At 43.4% G+C, this 21,544-nt stretch overlaps 1 protein-coding gene across 5 annotated transcripts in view; it reads left to right on the plus strand.

The window, feature by feature from the left end:
* The window catches only part of LRRC8D (leucine rich repeat containing 8 VRAC subunit D), a 119,662-nt gene that overhangs the window by 14,067 nt on the left and 84,051 nt on the right, over positions 1-21,544 (plus strand). For 3 of the 5 annotated variants that reach the window (XM_036347292.1, XM_036347293.1, XM_036347291.1), the window contains exon 2: positions 11,875-12,022. The gene's annotated coding sequence lies outside the window, so the exon portion shown is untranslated. Of the gene's footprint in view, positions 1-11,462; positions 11,583-11,874; positions 12,023-21,544 lie in introns of those variants that run through there. The other 2 variants (XM_036347294.1, XM_036347290.1) reach the window with 1 other exon arrangement.

The raw sequence follows: 21,544 nt of genomic DNA on the forward strand, positions 1-21,544 counted from the left end.
TGTTTGTTCTTCTAGGGACTCGAGTCCACAGATGGAAATCCTGGAAGATCCTTTCAGGAAGTGAGCCTTGTAAATAATCTTTGTGCTGGTTTGGGGCACTGTGGATTAACACCTTGTACAAGAAGTCTTCTTTAACCTTCTTACAAAACGTACTTTAAAAAGAGCACACATAGAGACTAATCTGGAAATAATCATAGGAAACACTTACGTAGCACTCACACGTGCCTGGCACTGTACGTGTTGGGAGCACTTTACACGTATTAGCTCATTTACTCCCCACAACAGCCTATTTTGTAGCCGAGGACACCGAGGCTCTGGCCCCCAGTCGGGCTGCACTTGCCCATCACCGTGAGCAGCCTAGGAACTCAAGGCTGTGGTTGGAACCCAAAGCTCAGAATCTGGTTCTTGAATCTGGACTTTTTAGGACTGGTTTACTGCCTCTTACACTCGCTCAGAACAAGAACCTTCTTTGCTTTCCACATCACCTCCGCTTGAAACTCAGGGTGAGGGTTTGATTTTTTTAAAAAGAGAAAATTATGCTCCTTTTCTAATACCTCCTCCCCAAACCAAACAAAACAAAATTGTCAGGAAACAATTTCCATCTAGGAACAGAAAGCTAGAGTATCTTTGTGGAACACCATACTAAAATGCTGGACTGAAAATTCTCAGGGCTGCGGTTGGGGTCTTGTTGCTGTGACAACCCTCACTCTTGGCACCAGAATTGTTTTTAAGAGCACCAGCACTCTGCTACCTTTACCTTTACAGCTAGTGGATGCACTGGGCTGCTGTGAGAATGCTTTAGAGATTGCTTTCCACAATGAAATACAGGACTGTGGGAAGGATCAAGGGCTTGGAGCTCAGAGGACTTGAATTCTGGTCCGGGTGCTTTCTTCTGCTGACCTTGACCTTGGGTTTCATCCCCTGTAATAATGGCAACACGATTGGTTTGGTGAGGATAAGAAACTGTTCTCTACAACAGTACTTCATTAACAGTAGCCTGTGTGTGTGAGTGGGTGGGCCCACATGACCTGTGTGAGTCCTGGAAGTCATATTCTGTGGGTGAGTGGTAAGGGGGGTGCTTGGGAGGAGTCCGCATGGATCGGAACTTCTTCCCTTTCCTGTTCTCTCCTTACCTGTATTCTAGTGTGGATGATAGTGTGGGTGTTGACTCGGGTTCTGGCCCAGACTCCTTTTCCTTGGTTTTCTCCCCACCTACTCTGGGCTTGCCTCCAGTTTGCCTACAAAGTGCTGTTTGTTGTAAGGGTGAAGCAGGCGATTCTCTGGGCAGCGACACTGTGGCTGCAGGCAGTTACTGTAGTTCAAAGCCAAGAGCCAAGCTGGAGTAGGAGGGGCACTGATGAAGCTTGTTCCTTAGAATATTGTACATTGATTTTTGAAGGAAAGAAAGGGAGTAAGAGATGACTTTTCAATAGAAATATTATGAAAGGCCCTTCGAAACAGAACAAAGCTGGGTAAAGAGAAAGGGCTTTACGAAATCACTGTTTATTACTTTGAAAGCAAATGTGCTTGCTCGCTCTCTTGTGAAAGCAAATGATTTTTGAGCACTTACTATGTCTTGCAATGCATTCTGGTAGGACAGGAAACAAAAGATAATAAATAATAACAGCAGCTACCATTTTGGTGCGTTGCAAAGGTGGTCTGCTTTGGGCCAAACACTTCTTGTGTTAGGTCTTCATGTCAGTCATGAAGGTAGGTATCATTTTTGGTCCCATTTCAAAGATTATAAAATTGAGGCTCTCAATATGTTCAAGTAACCTCACAGGGGTTACAAGGTTAGTAACTGGAAGAACTAAACTTTGAACCCAGGCCTCCCTCTCATCCACAGTATGGAAGATAAATGAGTTACACCCCTGCTTTCAGGGGGAGAATAGTGTGTAAACAGCTTAAGCATAATTCAGGGAAGCATGCAGCGTATGCTGTAATTTCTGCATAGCTCAATTTTTTGGACGTTTGCTCAAAGGAAGAGGAGAATGGTTTTGACTGGAAAGATCAGAGAAGGTTTCACAAAGAAAAATAATTAGAGCAGGCCCTTAAAGGAGGAGAAAGATGGAGGCTGGTAGGGAAAGGTGAACGAGGTGAGGGAACGTTGGGTCAGGAAAGCATGGACCCGTAAAAGATGCATGTAATGTGTTTGGGGAACTGTGGTGTGACAGAGTGAGGGATGTGGGAGGGAAGGAGGGTAGAAGAGTAGTTTGGGTCATATTACAGAGGGCCTGGAGTGTCCTGCTAAGGAATTTGGACTTCATTCCATTGCCTTTGAAGGTTATCCCATTAAAGGTTCTTGGGAAGAGAAATCATTTGCTCTCGTCTCTGACTTCAATAATTCTGGTGACAGTAAAGAAAGGAATAGAATGTCTGTAGTGGAGATTCCTCAACTGGCCTGCACCTTAGGGTTGCTTGGGGGTTTCATAAATATACAGATTTTGAATCCTCCCCCCCCCCCCCCCCAGTGTTTGTGACGCTTGTAGATCTGGGTGGGGTCTGAGAAACAGAGTTTATTTTATTTTATTTTTTTAAATGTTTTTATTGATTTCAGAGAGGAAGGGAGATGAAGACAGGGAGAGAGAAACATCAGTGGTGAGAGAGAATCATTGATTGGCTGCCTTCTGCAGGCCCCACATTGGGGATCAAACCCGAAAGCCCAGCATGTGCCCTGACCAGGAATCAACTGTGACTTCCTGGTTCATGCTCAATCACTGAGCCACGCCTGCCGGCGGAGAACCAGTGTTTAAAAGGCCCTGCAGGTAATTCTGAGCTCAGCCAGATGCAGGCATAGGTCTTTTAGGCATTAGTACATTGGGGCAAGAGGTCTGGGCTGAGGTTAATATGTGTTTGTCATTGTGTGGTTGTTTTTAAACCATGGAAAGGGGCCAATAATCAAACCTTCGGGAAGTTCTAAGTTTTATGGTTTGCTTTTTATTCTCTATACATATTAATAATCTCAGAGCATAGTCGTTTTCACATAAACTTTCCCATTCATAATCTGGAATGTTGTATGGCTCTAATTATTATGCCTTTGTGCTAACTTTCCTTTTTTGTCATTACTGTTATTTAGAAGGAAATGGACTATGTAGGATTCCCTTGGTGACTGTCACTTCATTGACAGTCTCTCTTGGAGCCTGGACTCTGGAGTTCACTGCCTGGGGCATGGTGGCTCCAGGGCTACATAGTTCAGCTCTGGAGTCTCTTAGGAGTTGCATGAAATACTCACTTGTACATTTCCTGGGGCCCAGCATGAGTTTAGGGCATTTCTTGAGTTCTAAATCAGCTACTGACTTTATAAGTATAATTTTTGCTGGGAAGGCAAACAGTTCTACCAAGGGAGAAGTGATTTCTCAACATTAAAGAAATTAGAAATTATAATTTATGCTTAAAAAAATAATGTTAGTCCAAATTTTAGCTCTCTCCTCTCTTCCTTCTCCGCTGTTCTTTATCCTGTCGTGTGTTCCCAAACCATTCTCATGACCTTCTGCCTGTGCGGCATATTTGTAGTGGGGCCAGATTATACACACACGATTGACTCTTTCGTCTGACCTCTAGATTCAGCCTTTGAGCCCCCTCATTTCTTTGAGTTTTGCTAACAAAGTGTTCTTGTTGGAAGGAATATTATTTCCCATGGAACTTTACTAATGGCATGTAGAAAAATAATAGGGTCATGCTTTTTTTAATATGTAATTTTTATTGATTTCAGAGAGAAAAGGAGGAGAGAGAGGTAGAAACATCAAATGATGAGAGAGAATCATTGATCAACTGCCTCCTGCACATCCCCCACCGGGGATTGAGCCCACAACCCGGGCATGTGCCCTGGCCCGGAATCGAACCCTGGTTCATAGGTCAATGCTCAACCACCGAGCCACACCAGCTTGGCAGGATCATGCTTTTTGAAGTTCAGACCTAAGGTCCTAACATTTTCAATATATCCAATGTGCTGTTGCTTCCTTTACTTAGCCTTGGCATTTCAGGTCTAGAAGCAGTTACTACCCATTGGGCATCTTAGCTAGTCCCTCCCTGAAAATTAAAGGGAGCCAAAAATGAAACTGAATTTCTTGTTTTCCCTCACCTCTGTTAATTGAGGTTAGCTCTCCCTCATTTGCCCTTTTCATACCTCCCAAATTAATGTTTTGTGCAAATTTGATTATAACAGCATGAATAATTTCTAAGTTACTTTTTAATACAGATTGAATACTGATCTGTTCCTTGTGCTTTTCTTCACATCCTAGTAGATACAGCCAGTGTTTTTCTTTTTTATTTCTTATTTTTGTTAATCCTCACCTGAGGATATTTTTTCCAATGATTTTTTTAGAGAGAGTGAAGAGATGGGGAGAGACAGAGAGAGAAGCATCAATGTCAGAGAGACACATCCATTTGATTGCCTCCCACAGGCACCCAGATCCGGGCTGGGTATGGAGCCTGCAACCAAGGTATGTGCCCTTGACCAGAATTGAACCTGGGACCCTTCAATCAGAGGGCCAACACTGTAATCACTGAGCCAAACCGGCCAGCGCTAGCCAGTGTTTTTCTTTCCAGCCTGCTTAACTCCTGTGTGGTTCTTATAGTCATACTAGGGGCCCAGTGCACGAATTTGTGCACCTTGAAAGGAACTGTGGGCTGCAAGGCTGCAGTGGGCACAGGGACGGGTCTCAGCCCATCCTCCGTGCCCCCACTTGGCCCCTCCCGCCATGGTTCCCCAGTGCCCTGTCTGCCAGCAGCCCTGCTCCTGCCACCTCTGTTTGTACCCACTGACGGTGTGGAGCAATTGGGGCTGGCGCTGTCAGCGGGTGCGAGCCGTGGCTGTTGCCCCGATCGCCCCTCAGGAGCAGGGGGAGGTGGAGAAGCCCTCAGGGGCAATTGGGGCGGGCAGCCGCTGCTCGCACCTGCTGATGATGCCAAGCGATCGGGACCGGCGCTGGGCGCCGGCAGCGGGTGCAAGCAGGGCCATCACCGGCAGCAGGTGCGAGAGGCAGCTGTCGGCCCTTATCGCCCCTCAGGAGCAGGGGGAGGTGGAGAAGCCCTGAGGGGCGATTGGGGCCGGCAGCAGGTGCAAGTGGTGGCTCCAGCACCAGCAGCGGGTGCAAGCACCAGGCGGGACTGTGGCATGCGGGAGCAAAGAAATTTCAGTAACCACCAGAGGCTCGCCCAATGACAGCGACTGACGCCCCAACTTGGTCTGGTGCCCCCGCTCACCTGCTCCACCATCCTGTCGTGGCCGACACCCACCATGTTCCACACATGCCCCCTGATGGTCAGCGCACATCATAGCGACTGGTTGTTTGGTTGTTCGGTTGTTCCGCCGTTTGGTCTCTTTGCATATTAGGGTTTTATATGTATAGATAAGTTTCAGTTGACTTAATAATAATCTCAACTTCATGAAAAACTGTATCGCCCTAACCGGTTTGGCTTAGTGGATACAGCGTCAGTCTGTGGACTGAAGGGTCCCAGGTTCGATTCTGGTCAAGGGCATGTACCTTGGTTGCGGGCACATCCCCAGTAGGGGGTGTGCAGGAGGCAGCTGATTGATGTTTCTCTCATCAATGTTTCTAACTCTCTGTCCCTCTCCCTTCGTCTCTGTAAAAAATCAATAAAATATATATATTTTTAAAAACTGTATCAAATGCTTCACCAAGATCAGAGTACATATGGTTCATTTCATTCCATTTCCTTGCTAATTCAGTTGTGTTGCAGCCAGATAGTCCTGTAGCCTTTCAGATTCTGGTCAAGGTGAGGAATCAGTCCTTTGTCCTGGCTTTTCCATTCTGCAATTATATTTTCCTTTCTTTTCAATATTTCTTTACTAAGCAACATACAGCAGACTCTGCATCCCCGATTCCCTACAACCAGTGGTTACATTTTTGTTGCAAAAAAGAAATCCCAGGAGCCACTCTGCTCCTCTGTCATATCTATGGGTCTATTCCCCAGGACCTTCATGCTGGAGAAAGCAAGCCCAATCCAGTTGTGCATGAATGGTAGTAAAATGGATTGATCAAAAATATACTCTGTGGCCAGCCAGGCTGCTCAAGTTCAGATATTTGCTAGCAATGTTACTGTGGACAAATAGCTTCAGATCTCTGTGTCTTTTTCTGATCTGTACTATGGAGGTAATGATAATTTCTACCTCATAGGGTTGTCATCTGGAAAACTCGAGTTAATACACATCAAATGGTTGTTTGTTTCACTAGATTCAGTTTAAAAATTGATGAATATGATTACTAGAAATGGTGGGGTGATTACATTGTAAGGAATAAAAATTTCAAGTCACTATATTATACACTTGAAACTAATATAACCAATATAATATTGTATACCAACTGTACTTTAAAAAATTTGTAAATAATCTTTCACAAGTTTGTAATAACGTTTCTGGGTTTTGCAGGTACTTTGTTTCTCTTTCATGCTGTTTGTCTTAGCCATTTCACTGCAGGCAAATGAAAAATCAAATTATCTGATTTTTGCCACCGTAAATTATTCATAAATTGCTTTCTTCATTAAAATTCCATTACAGTTCAGAATATATTCAGTTACAGTGATGTGTGGGACTTACTCCTTGGTAACTCCTGTTTTGCTACCTTAAGATGTGTAATTGTACAAATGTGTATACAGTGGGGCCTTGACTTACCAGTGTCCCGACTAACGAGTTTTTTGAGATACCAGCTGTCTTTCCACCGATTTTTTGCATTGAGTTGACAGAGTAATTTGAGTTAACGAGCTCCTTAACGAGCTCATAAGCCAAGGCCCCACTGTATATATATCCACACCTGAGGATATGTTTTAGAGAGGAGAGAGAGAAACATAGATGTGAGAGACATTGATTGGTTGCCTCCTGTACTTGTCTTGAGCATCTAACCTGAAACCTTTTTCGGTTTATGGGACAATGCTCCAGTGAGCCAACTGGCCAGGAAATATTTATATGTTTTTAAATCCTTTTAAAGAACATTATTTTTTTATTTTTTTAGTAATGAGCATTATGTTTCTTTGACTTGTTAGGACCAATCCTTTTAAGTTGTTGGACTTTTAATATATTATTTTTAAATGAATGCCTAAAGAGAATTTTAAATATATTTTAATAAAGGAACAGAAATATCCACTACAAAAGATGAATAGACAAAACATGCCTTTCAAAGAGAAATGTGTTATAGGACAATGTTTAGTCTACACAACTCACATCACGATCAACAGCCAGTAAATAGCCTGAGGCTGTTCGTTGCTAGCAGTCTACGCCAAGAACATTTTAAGTACTCTAAATTGTATACAGGTATTTGCATTTAGTCAAACGTTGGTGATTTCTTGCTATTCTTTCATAGTAATGCTTATGAAATCACAGTCCATTAGTCAGTATGGCCCACTTTGCATGTGTATTTGCATACTAACTGAAGAATGAGAGGGGAAACTTGGAAAACCTGTGTTAAGATTTTATCCTTCACAGTTGGATGGATTGATCAAATGGATTGCCTTAAAAGCTATGGCCCAGGTGTATCTGTCTTATTTATTATATAAAATAATATTCAGCTGCATATTTAACCCAATTTATATCAACTTATATTCCTAGAACTTAAAATAACTTGGCCTGTTGCAAAATACATGTTTATAGTTTATACTGTCCAAAAATTTGGCAAGGTGATGAAGTAACATGATGCAGTTGAAAAAGAGCATTACAAGTTGTTTTTTTTGAAAGGGAGATTCTTCTGCGTAACAGATGTGTGGCACAGCCAAAATGCACCCCCTCATCTCTCCAATTAAGAGGAGAAAGAACAGACCCAGGGTGATTTGAGCTCCATTACCTACTGCTTTGAAAAAAAACACGACTTAACATCTGTGATCCCGGCTGCTGCCTCTGTCAGAGATGATGACTTCTCCCTGCAAAGGCAGTGCTGAGAATTCAGTGGGGCAGGGCCCATGTAGGTGAGGGACCCATGTAGGTGTCACTAATTCTGTGCAGAATGGGTGAGTTTGGGTATTTGGGAGCTGAGGAAACCGAGGCACTGAGCTGAGGGATGTGCAAGCACAGACGTGGTGCTACCCTGGCCCTGAGTGCTTTGGTCTTCCAAGCCCTGCTGTGGGGGTGCTCTAAGGAGTGCCTTCCTTCTCAACTTGCTCAACACCAAGAGACTCTGTTCCCAGAAAGAAGCTGAAACCATCCTGCCGGCAGATTTTTATAATAAGATGATTTGCACCCCTTGCTACATTTTTGCCTTGGGAAAGGACACTCTGGCTCCTTGAAGACGGTTAATGACCCTCTGTGGGCAAATGCCAGTCGAGCCAGCCAGTTGGCTCTGAGGACATCTTCCTTAAAAGCCATGGCCCAGGTTTAGCCGAGGCCAGAGTGGGGGGGTGCCAGTGCCAGAGACCTCCATCACAGGAAAGCCTATTGCACGAGCTACCCTGGAAATGAAGACAGAGACAGGGACACCAATTTGAAGGCTGCTAGGACAGAGAGGCAGTTTCTTAGGTCACCGAACAGTTTGTCATTTTTCATTTTTGTAAAATCCAGCTATAGTAATGACCAAGAATCCTCATGCAGAGAAATGTTGAGGCAAACATTTTTAACCATTTTAAAGGAAGGTCTTTCTAAGATAAAGAAAGGTAAGCAGCAGCATTTCAGATATGAGTTTATCATCTCTTCTTCCGCACACGTTAATCCTCAGGAAAGCTATCTCGTCACTTAATTTGGAGCCTCTAAAATTGGCTTTACAATGTTGCTGCCTTCATCCATGGACTATGGTACTTAGGGAATGGAGACTTTCAAAATGAACCTCCAGTGTTCTTCCAGAATCACTTTTATCTGTTGTGTATCATTTGTGCTTGCTTGGGAGCATAATTTTTCTCTTCTTACGTGGTGGTGAATTTAATGTTTTATTTTTCTGCTCAATGGTGGTAAGGATGAAATACTTTCCCGTGAAATTCAGAAGGGCCAGGAAAATAGATAAACTGGGAAAGTTTGACATGATGGTCGGGCCTTATGATTGTGAGGAAACATGCCAGGAACTGATGCAGTCTTAGGAGTGATGTATTATCCTAACTGTGAACTTTGGAATTCATACAGGTGAATTTAAACACGCTACCTTTGCTTTTTAAAAGAGTCTCATTTGTCTTCAGAGGTTTTTCTTCTGGGCTCTTGGAGTTATAATGAGTAACAGAAATAAAGGCCAGAATACCAAAAGGTCTTTTAAAATAGAGTTGCATTTTTTGAAACGTAATTATTGACAACATTTATTAAATGAGAGAGATGAGAGAGAAGTTTTGAGCTAAATGCCCTCCTTGTGGGGAAAAAATGGTAATGCTTTAGGAGGAAACATTACATTTTTGAAGAAAGACAAAGAAAGGTGCAGGGTAAGCAAGGGAGTGTGAGAAGGATAAAGGAGGCAGCAGAGGCAGAACTGGACCCTAAAAGGATGCTAAGAACCCACAGGAGGTTGTTAGTAATAAGCCCTCATTAGACTGTGAAGGTTGGGAATGCATCTCTGCCCCTGCCCAGTCCTGCCAATCACACGTGAGGGCCTTGCCCTTGCCTCTCACCTGCATGTCCTACAGCTCCAGAGCCTGTGCTGCTCAGCGAGGCGATGGGGAAGGGCAAGTGCGGTGCAGTTCATCAGAAGACAAGACAAAAAAAAAAAAAAAAAAAAGACAAGACAAACGCACTCACCTCACTCACTCTACAAGTGTCTGGGGTCTCACTGTTGCCAAGAATCTTAATCTTTTAATATGTGCTCTGTTTCATGGCTTGTCGGGAGAATAGAAGCATGCTGCTGACAAGTGAGTGTAAAGTAAGTGCTAAAGCAGAAAGAAATGGAAAATGAGAGAGTTTCGACAGTTTCAGTAAAAGTTGAGGGCAGGCATTTGTCTCCCCTCCCCCCTTCTTCTTAAAAAGGCCCAGTTAGAGAAAAAGAATTCAAGAAACAAATATTAGTCAGCTGATTAGGTTCTAAATTGGACAGACTTTGTACCTTGGCACATGAGTAGCTATCCTAGAACCTTTTGAACTTTTGCCACCGAGTAATTCTGAAAAGGCTGACAGAGCCAGTAGCAGATAATGAGAAAGATCACACTGTCCTCTGCTCGAGTAATCAAGGTACACATTATTCATTCAGGTGGGTCAGGAACCTGACTCCTACAGAAGGATAGCATGTAAATTTCAGGATCCTTCAGAGATAAAGGAATGGATGGTCACTGGGCTTGCTTTTTCTCCCAGAATTCACTGTTGTTTTGAGATTTAGCACAGGGTAGAGGAAATGGCCCAGATTTTATGCTTAGGAAAGACTGGTTATTTGACCACTTTGTAGCGGAGACGTTGGGACAGTTCCTGAACTTCTCGGACCCTGTTTCCTCAGTTGGGAACATGGGGATAGGACTTTTCCAGATCTGTTGGGAAGGGTTTAGACCAGTGGTTCTCAACCTTCCTAATGCCGCGACCCTTTAATACAGTTCCTCATGTTGTGGTGACCCCCAACCATAAAGTTATTTTCATTGCTACTTCATAACTGTAATTTTGCTACTGTTATGAATCGTAATGTAAATACCTGATAGGCAGGATGTATTTTCATTGTTACAAATTGAACATAATTAAAGCATAGTGATTAATCACAAAAACAATATGTAATTATATGTGTGTTTTCCCATGGTCTTAGGCGACCCCTGTAAAAGGGTCGTTCGACCCCCAAAGGGGTCGCGGCCCACAGGTTGAGAACCGCTTGTTTAGACTAAGAGGAGATTAAAAGGAGGTGCTGTCTAGCACTGAGTAGGAGCTTTATGTCTATCAGTTCAATCACAATTTAGCTTTTTAATGTAGAATAATCATCCTTGATGTTCTCTTCTCCGTGTTTAGTTTTGAGACATGAATAACTTTTATTTATGCCATCAGCTTGATGAGGAAAGGAGCTGTTTGTTGGAGACAGCCCTGTAACCTGATAAATGTGTGTGTAAGGCCAGGCAGGGTACCCACGAAGCCCTCCACACCTGTAGCCCAGAACCGGGCACTGAACACATACAAACTTCTGACGCTGGCACACTCTGTATATGGCAGACTCGTAAACCATCTGTTTACTAATCTGTTTACTAATGTTTAAACACTACCCTGAAGTTCACCTAAGTCAGAGGTTAACAAAATGAACATAAACCCAGAACTTTGGAACTGCTCCGTGATTCATGCACAAAGAAATACTGAAAGAATGCACTACACGATGGTCTTTTGTGTGAAACTGGTATATGTAAGTGTTGGGGTTAGGATCCCAAGAGGAGAGATCCTAGGAACCCGGAATACATTCCCCCCTTAGTTCCTGGCAGCTGTGTGCACACTCTTTTGAGTCATCTCGGCACAAGACAAGTAGTTTCCCATCCTGAAGCTCTTAAAGCAGAGGGGCTGGAGGGGATATATTGGGACGTAGCTCTTAACTTTAAAATTTTGCATAAACCCGGCCTCCACTCCCCTGTGAAGGCTCAGTCTTGTCTTTACACCTTCCCTAAGGCGATTTTTTTTCCCAAGGGCGGGGGTGGGGAGGAGAGGAACCGGTGAAAGCGAAGGCAGACCGCGCTCAGAGCGCGGGGAGGAAGCCCATAGCGGATTGACTTAGGTACGTGTGGGGAGGGGAGACCTCGGCAGGGGCTGGAAACGGAAAGGCTCCATGCGCGCTAGGCTGGTGGCCAGGCGGCCGGCAGGGGGAGGCCCGGGCCCTGGGGAAGCCAGCTCGCGGGGGTCGCTGGTGTGGCGGGTCCCGGCGCTCGGTGCCCACCATGGCGAGGAGGGCAGAGGCGACGCCACCCGCAGCCCCCTCGGGCACCCTCCCCGCCGGCCTGCGCCCCTCCCTCCACTCTGCCAACACTGGGTTCTCTCTCGCTCTTTCTCTCCCCTGTGTTTTCAAACAGGAAGTGCACGGCTGTCTGTAACGTGCTGCCGGGTCCCAGGATGGAGGAGTGAAGTCTCCGTGTCGCCGCGGGTTGCAGCCTGCGGAGCCCACCGGAAGCCGAGTCCTCGGAGAGCGCCCTGAGGGAGCAGGGTGGCCGCCTGGTCCAGGTGCGTGGGGCGGGGGCGGGAGCCTGCGGGCGGGCGCGGGGCTGTCACTGGCCGCCGCCCGGGCGCCGCTGAGCCGGATCTCCAGCTCCGAGCTGCAGCGGGACCTGCGTGCATTTTCTTGGTGGCGCCCCACGTCCTGCTTTCTCCCCCAAGGGTTTCTGTCAAACTCTGTCGCAGCGCCGCGCCGCTGACCCCGAGCGGGAGAGCGGGATCCACCCGAGGCAGGCGCTTTCCAGGCTGGGCGCCTGTGACCAGGAGTCCCCAGCTGTCCTCTCTTCCTCCTCCTCTTCCTCCAGCTGCTTGAAGCAGCGGCTCTTTGTTCCTCACTCATTGGCCTGGCTTTTCATACATAAATGCCCTGGGAGGCTTGGGTATTACTCGGAGTGGTGCGCGTGGGTCGGGTGCCAGGAAGGAAAGGGATGAACTGTAGGTGAAGTGGAAGGTGGAAGGGTGAGCCAAGAGTGCAGGGGTCCAGGCTCAGAAACCCCACCTCTCCAGCCGGTGAAACAGGAGTTCCGCGCTCTCGGCTGCCTGTTTGGGGAGAGCCCGGACCTCAGGAGCTGAGGGCATTGGTGATGCAGACGCACAGCGGAAAGGTAGCCACCCAGAATGAGGGGCAGCTCGTTCTGAGGTGTGTTTAGTCTGGTGTCTGGCCTGTGAACTCCAGAGTGGTTTCTCAACCAGGCTCCCTTGCTGAGACAGAGGGCACTTTTAAAGGTAGGAGCCAGACATCTTTATTCATTCCATCCCATTTTGCCATCAGAGTAAAACTGAGGATGACTTTGTGAGATTCACTCGGTGGACTGTAATTTCACATCCATAGCTTGCTCCATCTCCGATGTCCGTAGGTGGAAAGCAAAGCGCTAGGGGAGAAGGTTTTGCTGCTTCATTTCCCTGGCAGGTCCTGTCTCTGCAGACTAAGTCCAATGAAAGCCCAGCTTGTCCCCCCACCTCTGTTTATCTACCTGGTGAAACTCTGGGGAGGGGCCCTGGGGAGGTGGGATGGCTGAGAAGAACCAGTTTGATGAGAAGATGGTATGGCCTCAGGTTAAATGTTGGAACAGAGTTCAAGCAAGTAGCATCTTCTTACTCTATTTTGGAGGAAGGGATGTGAACAAATGACTTGAAGGAAGGAAAGTGCGATTCTGCAAAGAAGGGTATCTTTCTGTAGCAGGGAGGGAAGTCATGACAGTATTACATGGTCTTAGCTCTTTCCACTCATTGGACCACCAGGCTTTTTCAGGAAGCAGGGTTAGCTGTGATATTTAAATTCATGATGTTGAATGCGGGCTGTACCATTCTAACTTGAAAATTTTATAATAAGACATATTTACTGCATAACTTTTGCTTTGAAAGGAGAATCTTTTGAAGCCAGGTAGGCTGGTAAATTTGTACTGCTCCCTCCCTCCCTCCCTTTTCCTTTTTCCTATAAGCAGTATGGAGGTAATTTGAATGATAAGATCCCATTATTCCAATAACCCTTCAGAACTTTAATCTCTTCTTAAAATGCAACTGCTTTGAGCATTTATGATGCTATCAGTAATTGGCATAATTGTGTTAGTAAGTAGCCAAGATACACTATGAGAGCTGAGCAATTAATCTCATCACTTTCTAGATACATAGACGTCGGCTCCTTAAATTTGAATTTAACTGTAAACTATCCATGTTTATCCCTCTTCTCTTGCCAAGTACATCATGAGATTAAAAGTGAAAACCAGTCATTAAGAGAGACCCTTGAAAGACCTGTACAACCATAGCATGTTGCCTCTGTTTTATACCCAGGTTCATTAATTTATTTGAGGACTACCTTCAGCATCTGTTACTCTGTTTCAAGATAAAATAGAACAGCTTTCGTAACCTTCCAAACCTGTCCTCTGTTTAGGAACAGGATTTGCTCCCACTCTAGCAGAATTTAATAATAACTACATAATAGCCCAGGAATAATAATAGCTGGTCTTGAGATTCTCATTTTGTGTTTACAGAGCACATTCTCTATAGTTCATTTATAATGTGTTGCTCCTTATAACAGTCTGGTGAAGTAGGATTTATTTGCTTCATTTTATGGAGAGAGGAAACCGAGGTTGATAAAACGTGACTTGTCAGTGGTCATATTAGTAAATGGAGATCCTGGGACTTGAACAAAAGTCTGATTATTTTTTTCAGCTGCCAAAATTCTAATGTGACATTTTTTTCATTTACAGATGATCTTATTCAGGCTTTAGTGAACAGTACCTTTTTGAAGGGTCAGATGAGCATATTTTAACTTTTTATAATAAAAAACACTACTGGTTTATCTGTAGGAAAATTTTTATCCCAGAAATCACAAATTAATAAATGATGTGTATGATGTTCCCCATACCTGCCTGTTATACATAATATCATACCACCACTAGACATAGCTTCCCTACTCCCACCCAAGTTCAGGATAACCCACTGAAAAGCTGATATTACAGAAAGACATGGGCAAGCCCATGTGCACTTAGAATTATATAATATTAAATATTTTTGTAATATTCCTCAAATAAAAAGTTTATTTTTCCTATCTTTGTGGTGCTTCAAGTTAAGGCTCTCTTTATCTAGGGGCCTATATTGTACTGAGAAGACTATAAATAAAATTTGGGGTACATTTTCACTGGACCAGAAAGTGCTGGATAAAATATTTACTTTCTCTTCAACAATGGGAGTATTATAGTGATCTATAACTTCCTCTTTATGAAATAGTGTTAAAGCATCAGGAGAAGGAGGAGAACGTAGGGAGAAATATAGTGAGTGACCTTTGTTTTATAAGTGAGGAACGAAATGATAATGTATATTTTCTTAATACACAGTGCACTACCTTTTCTGTCTGTTTTGGGCACTTGCAATGGCTTGTGAACTCACAAAGAAAGGGTAACTAGCTTTGATGTTAAATGCCAAGGTAAAGTTTATGGCCAAGAGAGAACTAGGGGTGGGGTAGGATTTTCATTTTTAAAATCCCTTCTTTTCTTTCATGTTTATTATAAAATAGAAATTATCTTCGGTTGGAAATTGTAAACTTTAAAGCCATGGTTCTCCATCATTACAAAAACCAGGAAGCTTTTATTTAATACTTGAAGATTTCAAAGTTTTTGACTTGTTTAAAGTCTTTTTATTTATGATGATTGCTAATGTTTAATGACAAAGTGACTATTTCATATCACTCCACTGAATATTTATTGTAACTAATGACCACAGCATCTTCCTGTTTTTGTAAAATAGTAGTACATGCATGTGTGAGACAGATTAAGTCTGTAGACCTCTGCCAGGACCCTGAAGTCCTCAGGTAGGACCACAGTAAAACAACTGCTCCCTGCTGAAACTCCTGAACGGGTGATGTAAAATATGCTGTGTGTTAGCCATCAGGTTATCAAGATTCCCAGGTGGAATTTTCCCTCCTTGGTGTACATTAAATACATGGTGCGTCAAGTCCTGACTTTGGATCTACTCTGGTTTCTGGGTTACTTGCTTTTCATGGTCACTTTGGAGGTCTTGCAGTTACTCTGCCATCGGAACTGCGTTTCTTCTAAGAGCATGCTCCCTACAGTACTTCTGTGCACATCCCTGCCTTATGTTTGTAGAGTCAGGACTCTGACACTATTTGCAGAATAAAAGCTGTCACAGCTACCACCACCAGCAGCCTTATATTCATTTCCCAGAAGCTAAAAGACACTTCCCAACCATAACTTTTTCAGTTTTCAATAAATATATGGAAGGAGCGAGATTATTTATTCCCCTATTCTGTAGTGGAAAAAACTGACACGTCAGTTAATATTGAATCAATCAGTCTCTGGTTTCCATGCCTGTTGCCTTGGCTTGGGTGTTCTGTTTAAGATGGGGTAGGCAGAGCGCCAAAGTCTCTTAGGGTTAGTGAATGATGTTCTTTTTTCCTGGTTAAAAAAAAAAAAAATCACTTCCTACTTATGTAGCACCTTGTTTGTGCTAGACAGTTTATATGAACTATCTCTGATCCTTCCAGTGTTGTGCAGGGTAGGTCATATCCCCATTTTATAGATGATGAAACTAAGGCAGGCAGAGATTGTAACATTTTTTTTATGGTTGTCTTTTCTTTTAAAAAAATGTTTTTTAATTTAAAAATTTTTTAGTTACAATTGACATACAATATTACATTAGTTTCTGGTGTACAACAGACTGATTAAACATTTATATGACATACTAAGTGATCACCCCATAAGGAGATTATAACTTATCCAAGTGGACTCGAATCCATGTTTGTCAGTCCCCACACTAAAACATTCCCCTCATTACATCTGCTGCTTTCTCTGTCCGTAAGCTCAACTATAAAGAGAAATGGGAATCTTTCGTTTAGTGTTACCTACCTTTTCAGCAAAGGTTCAGTTAAAACCACATAGAATATGCAGACTTTAGGACTACAGACATATGGAGTCAACCTTTTAATATCTTTGGCTTTTATGCAGTATGTATTTGCTTCTCAAGGAGCCTAGGTATATTAGATCTATTGGTGAGAGTTTCTTGAGACAATTTTGTCCAAAGCGGTATTGCTGGATCTTAGGAGATGAGCATACTAATTGTACTAGGAACTGTGCAGGTGGTTGTCAGGTTTATGTCCCAGGTTTACTTAATTTTCCTTTTCTGTGAATTCGGTCTCTTGCCTTTTTCTTGTAAGAGGTTCCTTAAAAGAATTCTTTTGGAGTTCCCTGTATATTCTAGAAATTAATCTCTTACCTTTAGTTATCAGGGATATTTTCTCCTAATCTGTCAATTGCCTGATAACTTTGCCTATGCACATTTCATTAACTAACAACAACAAATAAATTTTCATGTAGTTGAACCCACCAATTTTCAATATTGCAGTCTATGCATTTTGAGTTATTTAAGAAATCCTTTTCTATTCTGGGCTCACAATATAGCCTCTCCTTACTTTATTAGCTTTATAGTCTTATTCGTATTTGTGTTTTTTAAACTATTTGGAATTTAAGCCATGAGGTAAACCTGTTTTTATTTTTTAAAAACTGCTTATATTGTGAGCCAGTTTCCCCACCACTACTTACCAAACAGTCTATTCTTCATAGATTTTTTGGTGCTACCTCTGGCATATACATGCGCATTTAAACAGCTCTCTTTCTGAGATCTCTAGTTTGTTCACGTGACATATTTGTGTATTCCTGGGTCATTGATATACTTTTTAAATGACTGTGGCTTTGAAATATTCTTACCTTGTTACATGTACATGTACATTATTATATTACTTGCTTTCATTAGCATGATTGATATAAATTTAAAAGTGCAAAAATATCTTAGGTAGATTTTTTTGCCCTTGTTTGCATCTGTGTTAACTCTTTATATCTGCACACATATTTTCTGGAAATGTGTTTACTTCTCTGGGAACATTCTTTAACTTATTTAGTAACATAATTTAATCTTAACATTCCTAATATTACATTTCCTTCTCCATTTTATTGTTACTATTATTATTTAGCAGTCATGGCTGCCTTTCATAGTTGGTCATCTGTGTAGCACAGTGGGTGTCTCACTTCAAAGGCCTCTCTTTCCTCTCCAGTTCTCTGCATGTGCTTATCGAGCTGGCATGTGCTTTCCTGGTACGGCTTTTGGATGAATGCTTTATGAGGTGTGATGCTGTAATACATGGCTGAATACCCTTGAAAGCCTGTTAATTATAGATGTCTCTTTATTAATGGGAAAACATTGCTAGTTTCAACTTGGATTCTCCACGTTTACTTTTCTCCATGCTGTACTCGGTGCACTGGTGGGTCTCATTCCTCCTCCAGTTTCCAACTTATGTCACACTGAATGCTAGTCACCTTGTTTGATAAGTGGGCATTTACATCCCTATGCAGAATACAGTGTACTATTACCTTAGTTTATGAAATGGGATGAAGTCATGCTACATATAACATGGCTTATAAGTAAATTTGAAATTATTGTGGGGGCAAATAATGGTCTCAAAATATATATGGCATGACCTGGTTCATCTAAAACCAAAGACGTTACCCTTAGCCATAAGTTCCAGAATTATATTGGTGATATGCTGGATTTTCTTTTGTTTGCGGTTCTTAAGGTACTTTATGAATATAAGAGAGGGTTGCAGTTGAACTACTAAAATTTACTAAGCTTGCACAAAGTCTGATAAAATTGTAATGTAGACTGTTCTAGAATCCAAACCTATTTAGACAGATGAAAGCAATGTCCTTGGACTGTTGGAAGGGTTTTCCTATTGTGCCTTAAACAGGATTTATTAGGTATTCACTGAGTTTGAGTATAACAGCCCCAGCTACTGGCCTGACTGAACTTACTCAGGAGAGGACTTCAAACGGGAGGATGCTTTCCATTTCTCATTCAGGTTCCTCTGTGCTCACCGCACAGCTGTCAGATCCACCTGTGTTACCTGCCTTCTCTCTTATTCAATTACTCTGACAGCCAAGCTACTTCATCCATTCAGCAGACATTTGCTGAGCCCTGAACTTAAATCCTCGTTCCCTTATCTCTCTTCCTCCTACCTGCTGTGTACCAGTCATTGTGCTAAGTTCTGAAGATACAATGTATCTATGACACAGTGCCTGACCTCCAAAGATAGACACATAAATCATTAACTGGATCTTAGAATGTGAGGCACTTCACAGCAGTACCTGTGGTAAATAATCATGGTGAGTGGGGTACAAAGGAGGGAGTGATTTGTTTTCTCGTTAGTAAGGAAATCATATAGGAGGGGATTTTGGTGGTGACGGTTGAAGGGATAGGATAGTATTATTTACTGGGCTTAATCAGAGGGGGGTTAAAGCAGAAGAAACTGCCCAGGTTCAGAGCCCAGAATTGCTCAGTGTGTGAGGAACACGGAATATGAGTGACCGGAGCAGAGAGGTCATGGTGCAGAGGGGAGAGGTTGGAGGTGCCTCGATGCACATTCTTGGTCCAGCTTACCTCGGGCCATACATGCTCCTTCTGGCAGTGCATGCTTTTTCCTGAGAGAACTGTGGAACCGTCAACGGTGAAATTAATGCTCAAATAACTGTCTTCAGATAATGTTACAAGGAAGCAAGGAGAAGTACAGTCAGTGGCTGTTTAAAAATCCAGCTAGAAATTGTGAAGACTGGAACTAAGGCAAAGGCGGTGTGAAAGAAAAGGAGAGCAGGTGGACTTGAGAATTATTTAGTAGAAAGAATTACTGATTTGATGGAAAGTAGGGGGAGGGGAAAGAGGGAGGAAGAAGAAAGGTACTGTTGATGTCTCTGGTTGGGAAGATCCACTGTGTGAGGTGTCATTAGTCAGGGTGGAAACAGAGGGGCAAGTTTGGAGAGAGAATAGTGAGTTCAGTGTGAAAAGTCGGGGTGCCTGTGTGGCATTCGGCCCATTTTGAGGCCTAGACCCCAGGAGAGAAGTCAGTACTGGAGACATGTGTTGGGAAGTGACTAAAGCTGGAGGTTGGTTGTAGCCATGCATGTAGTTGAGGTCCACCAGGGATGGCCAGGGGACCAAATTCTGAGCAGACAAAAGAAGAGGAATGAGAATGAGGATCAGGAAATCTTCATTAGTAACAGTGAACACCAGGGTGATTTTTTGTTTTTGTTTCCATATATTCTTTTGTTTCCTTATATTTTGGTTGAGAATACTGTTGTAGCTAAAGTAGAAGAGAGAACAATGATGGAATAAGGTTCCATATAATCCTTACAACAATACCCCCTGAAATAATTATTATTTTATTATTCTTTATATATTTTTATTGATTTCAGAGAGGAAGGGAGAGGGAGAGGGAGAGATAGAAACATCAATGATAGAATCATTGATCAGCTGCCTCCTGCATGCCCCCTCTACTGGGGGTCAAGTTCACAACCCGGGCATGTGCCCTGGACAGGAATCGAACCAGGGCCCCTTTAGTCCGTAGGCTGATGCTCTATCTACTGAGCCAAACCAGCTAGGGCATTATTGTTATAGAAAAGCTATTTTTCTAAAGCTTGGGTAAGCAACTCGCCACCTAGCCCAGGTAATAAATAAGTAGGGAAAAGCTGTATGGCCTGTTGGAGGCCACAGGAAGGTCAGGTAGAGTAGGAATTGAAACGAGACTGGATTTGGGAATCAGGTATTCAGTGGGTAGTCAGAAGAGTTCTAAAGTCTAAAAGTCGATGTCATGGGTGAGGAGAGAGGAGGAGTTGAGAAGTGGGGGCACCGAGTGGAGCGAGTTGTGTGTGTGTGTGTGTGTGAGTGTGTGTGTGTACACATTAGTCCATGAAGGAGTATTTTGTGTGCATAGTGGTGACTGGAGCTTATGTTTTGGTTGAGAATACTGAAGAGACTAAAGGTGGAAGGGAGAACAACTAATGGAGTGAGGTTCCCAAAAAGATAGGGCGGCCAGGGCAGGAGAGGGCTCAGTAAAGCTCTGTCTGATGGTAGGTAAATGTGCACGTGGAGGGGAAGGAAGCTGAGAAAGTTCATTCCTGGTGGCTTGTGTTTTCTCAGTAAAGTAGGAGCAGGTGAAATCCACTGAGAGTGGGGAGGCCTGGAGAAGACATTTGAAAGTTAGCAACAATTAACTTGGAAACAGGAGCTCATTGATTTAGGATGAGTAATAGTCCTGTGTCATCCGAGGGCCCTGTCGGGGTTTGGTCAGTGGGGATTCTGTGCTGGTGGGTTGTTTTTTTGTTTGTTTTTTTGCCTGATAAAGCTGAATACAATAAATGACCTTTTAAAATAAAACACAGGCCTTGCCTGAAATGTTAAGATGGTGATTTAAGGAAGCTTAAGGGTGTGGGGGGAAGGGGGAGAGAGCAGGACAAAAGGAAAACTGGTTCTTCCGTTAACTGAGGATGGCCTCAGGGAAGTCAGCTAATGTCTCTGAGCCTCAGTTTCCTCATCTTTCAGGGAAGGAAGTTACACTAAATGTCCTCTCAGGTCGCTTGTAATTTTCAGAACTTGTGAGGCTCGTACATCATTAGACAAATATGAGTGGACAGAAGAATAAGAGTGGTTAGGTTCCCATCATTTATCATTCATGAGTTCTTCTGAGAGCAACTGTCATGCCAGTGCCTTTGGGGATTTGACAACATGAGACCAGGACAGCTGTCAGTTGGCCTCGCCCAAGTGTTCTGCTGCTCTGCTGCCCTGCCCCTGGCATTGGGAGAGAGGAGGTGTGGCAGGAAAGGGGAACGGGAACATGGGGCTGTGATGAGAGTTGTGCAAGGAAGGCATAGGGAGGGTGGGTTTGCTGTGTGCCCCGGCCCCCTGAGCCAGCAGCGGGTCATTTCATAAAGGTGGTGATGATGATGGTCTTTGCCTGTATGGTTGCATTTTATTTTCACTGGGTTTGTTTCTCCCTCTTGGTGAAACGTGTGGCATGTAGAAGAGAATTCAACAGTTGGAGAAGGCTAAGCATATGCACAGCATCTTACCTTAAGTTTTTCCTACCTCCCATCACCTCCTCTACACTTTGGTTTTTCTTTGCCTATAGAAATCAGAAGTAGTTTGAAGCATTTCATCACTCTTCTCGACTGGGTATGTGCTTCCCCAGGAAGG

The sequence above is a fragment of the Myotis myotis genome, unplaced genomic scaffold, assembly GCF_014108235.1.
Source record: "Myotis myotis isolate mMyoMyo1 unplaced genomic scaffold, mMyoMyo1.p scaffold_m19_p_2, whole genome shotgun sequence".
Taxonomy (NCBI): domain Eukaryota; kingdom Metazoa; phylum Chordata; class Mammalia; order Chiroptera; family Vespertilionidae; genus Myotis; species Myotis myotis.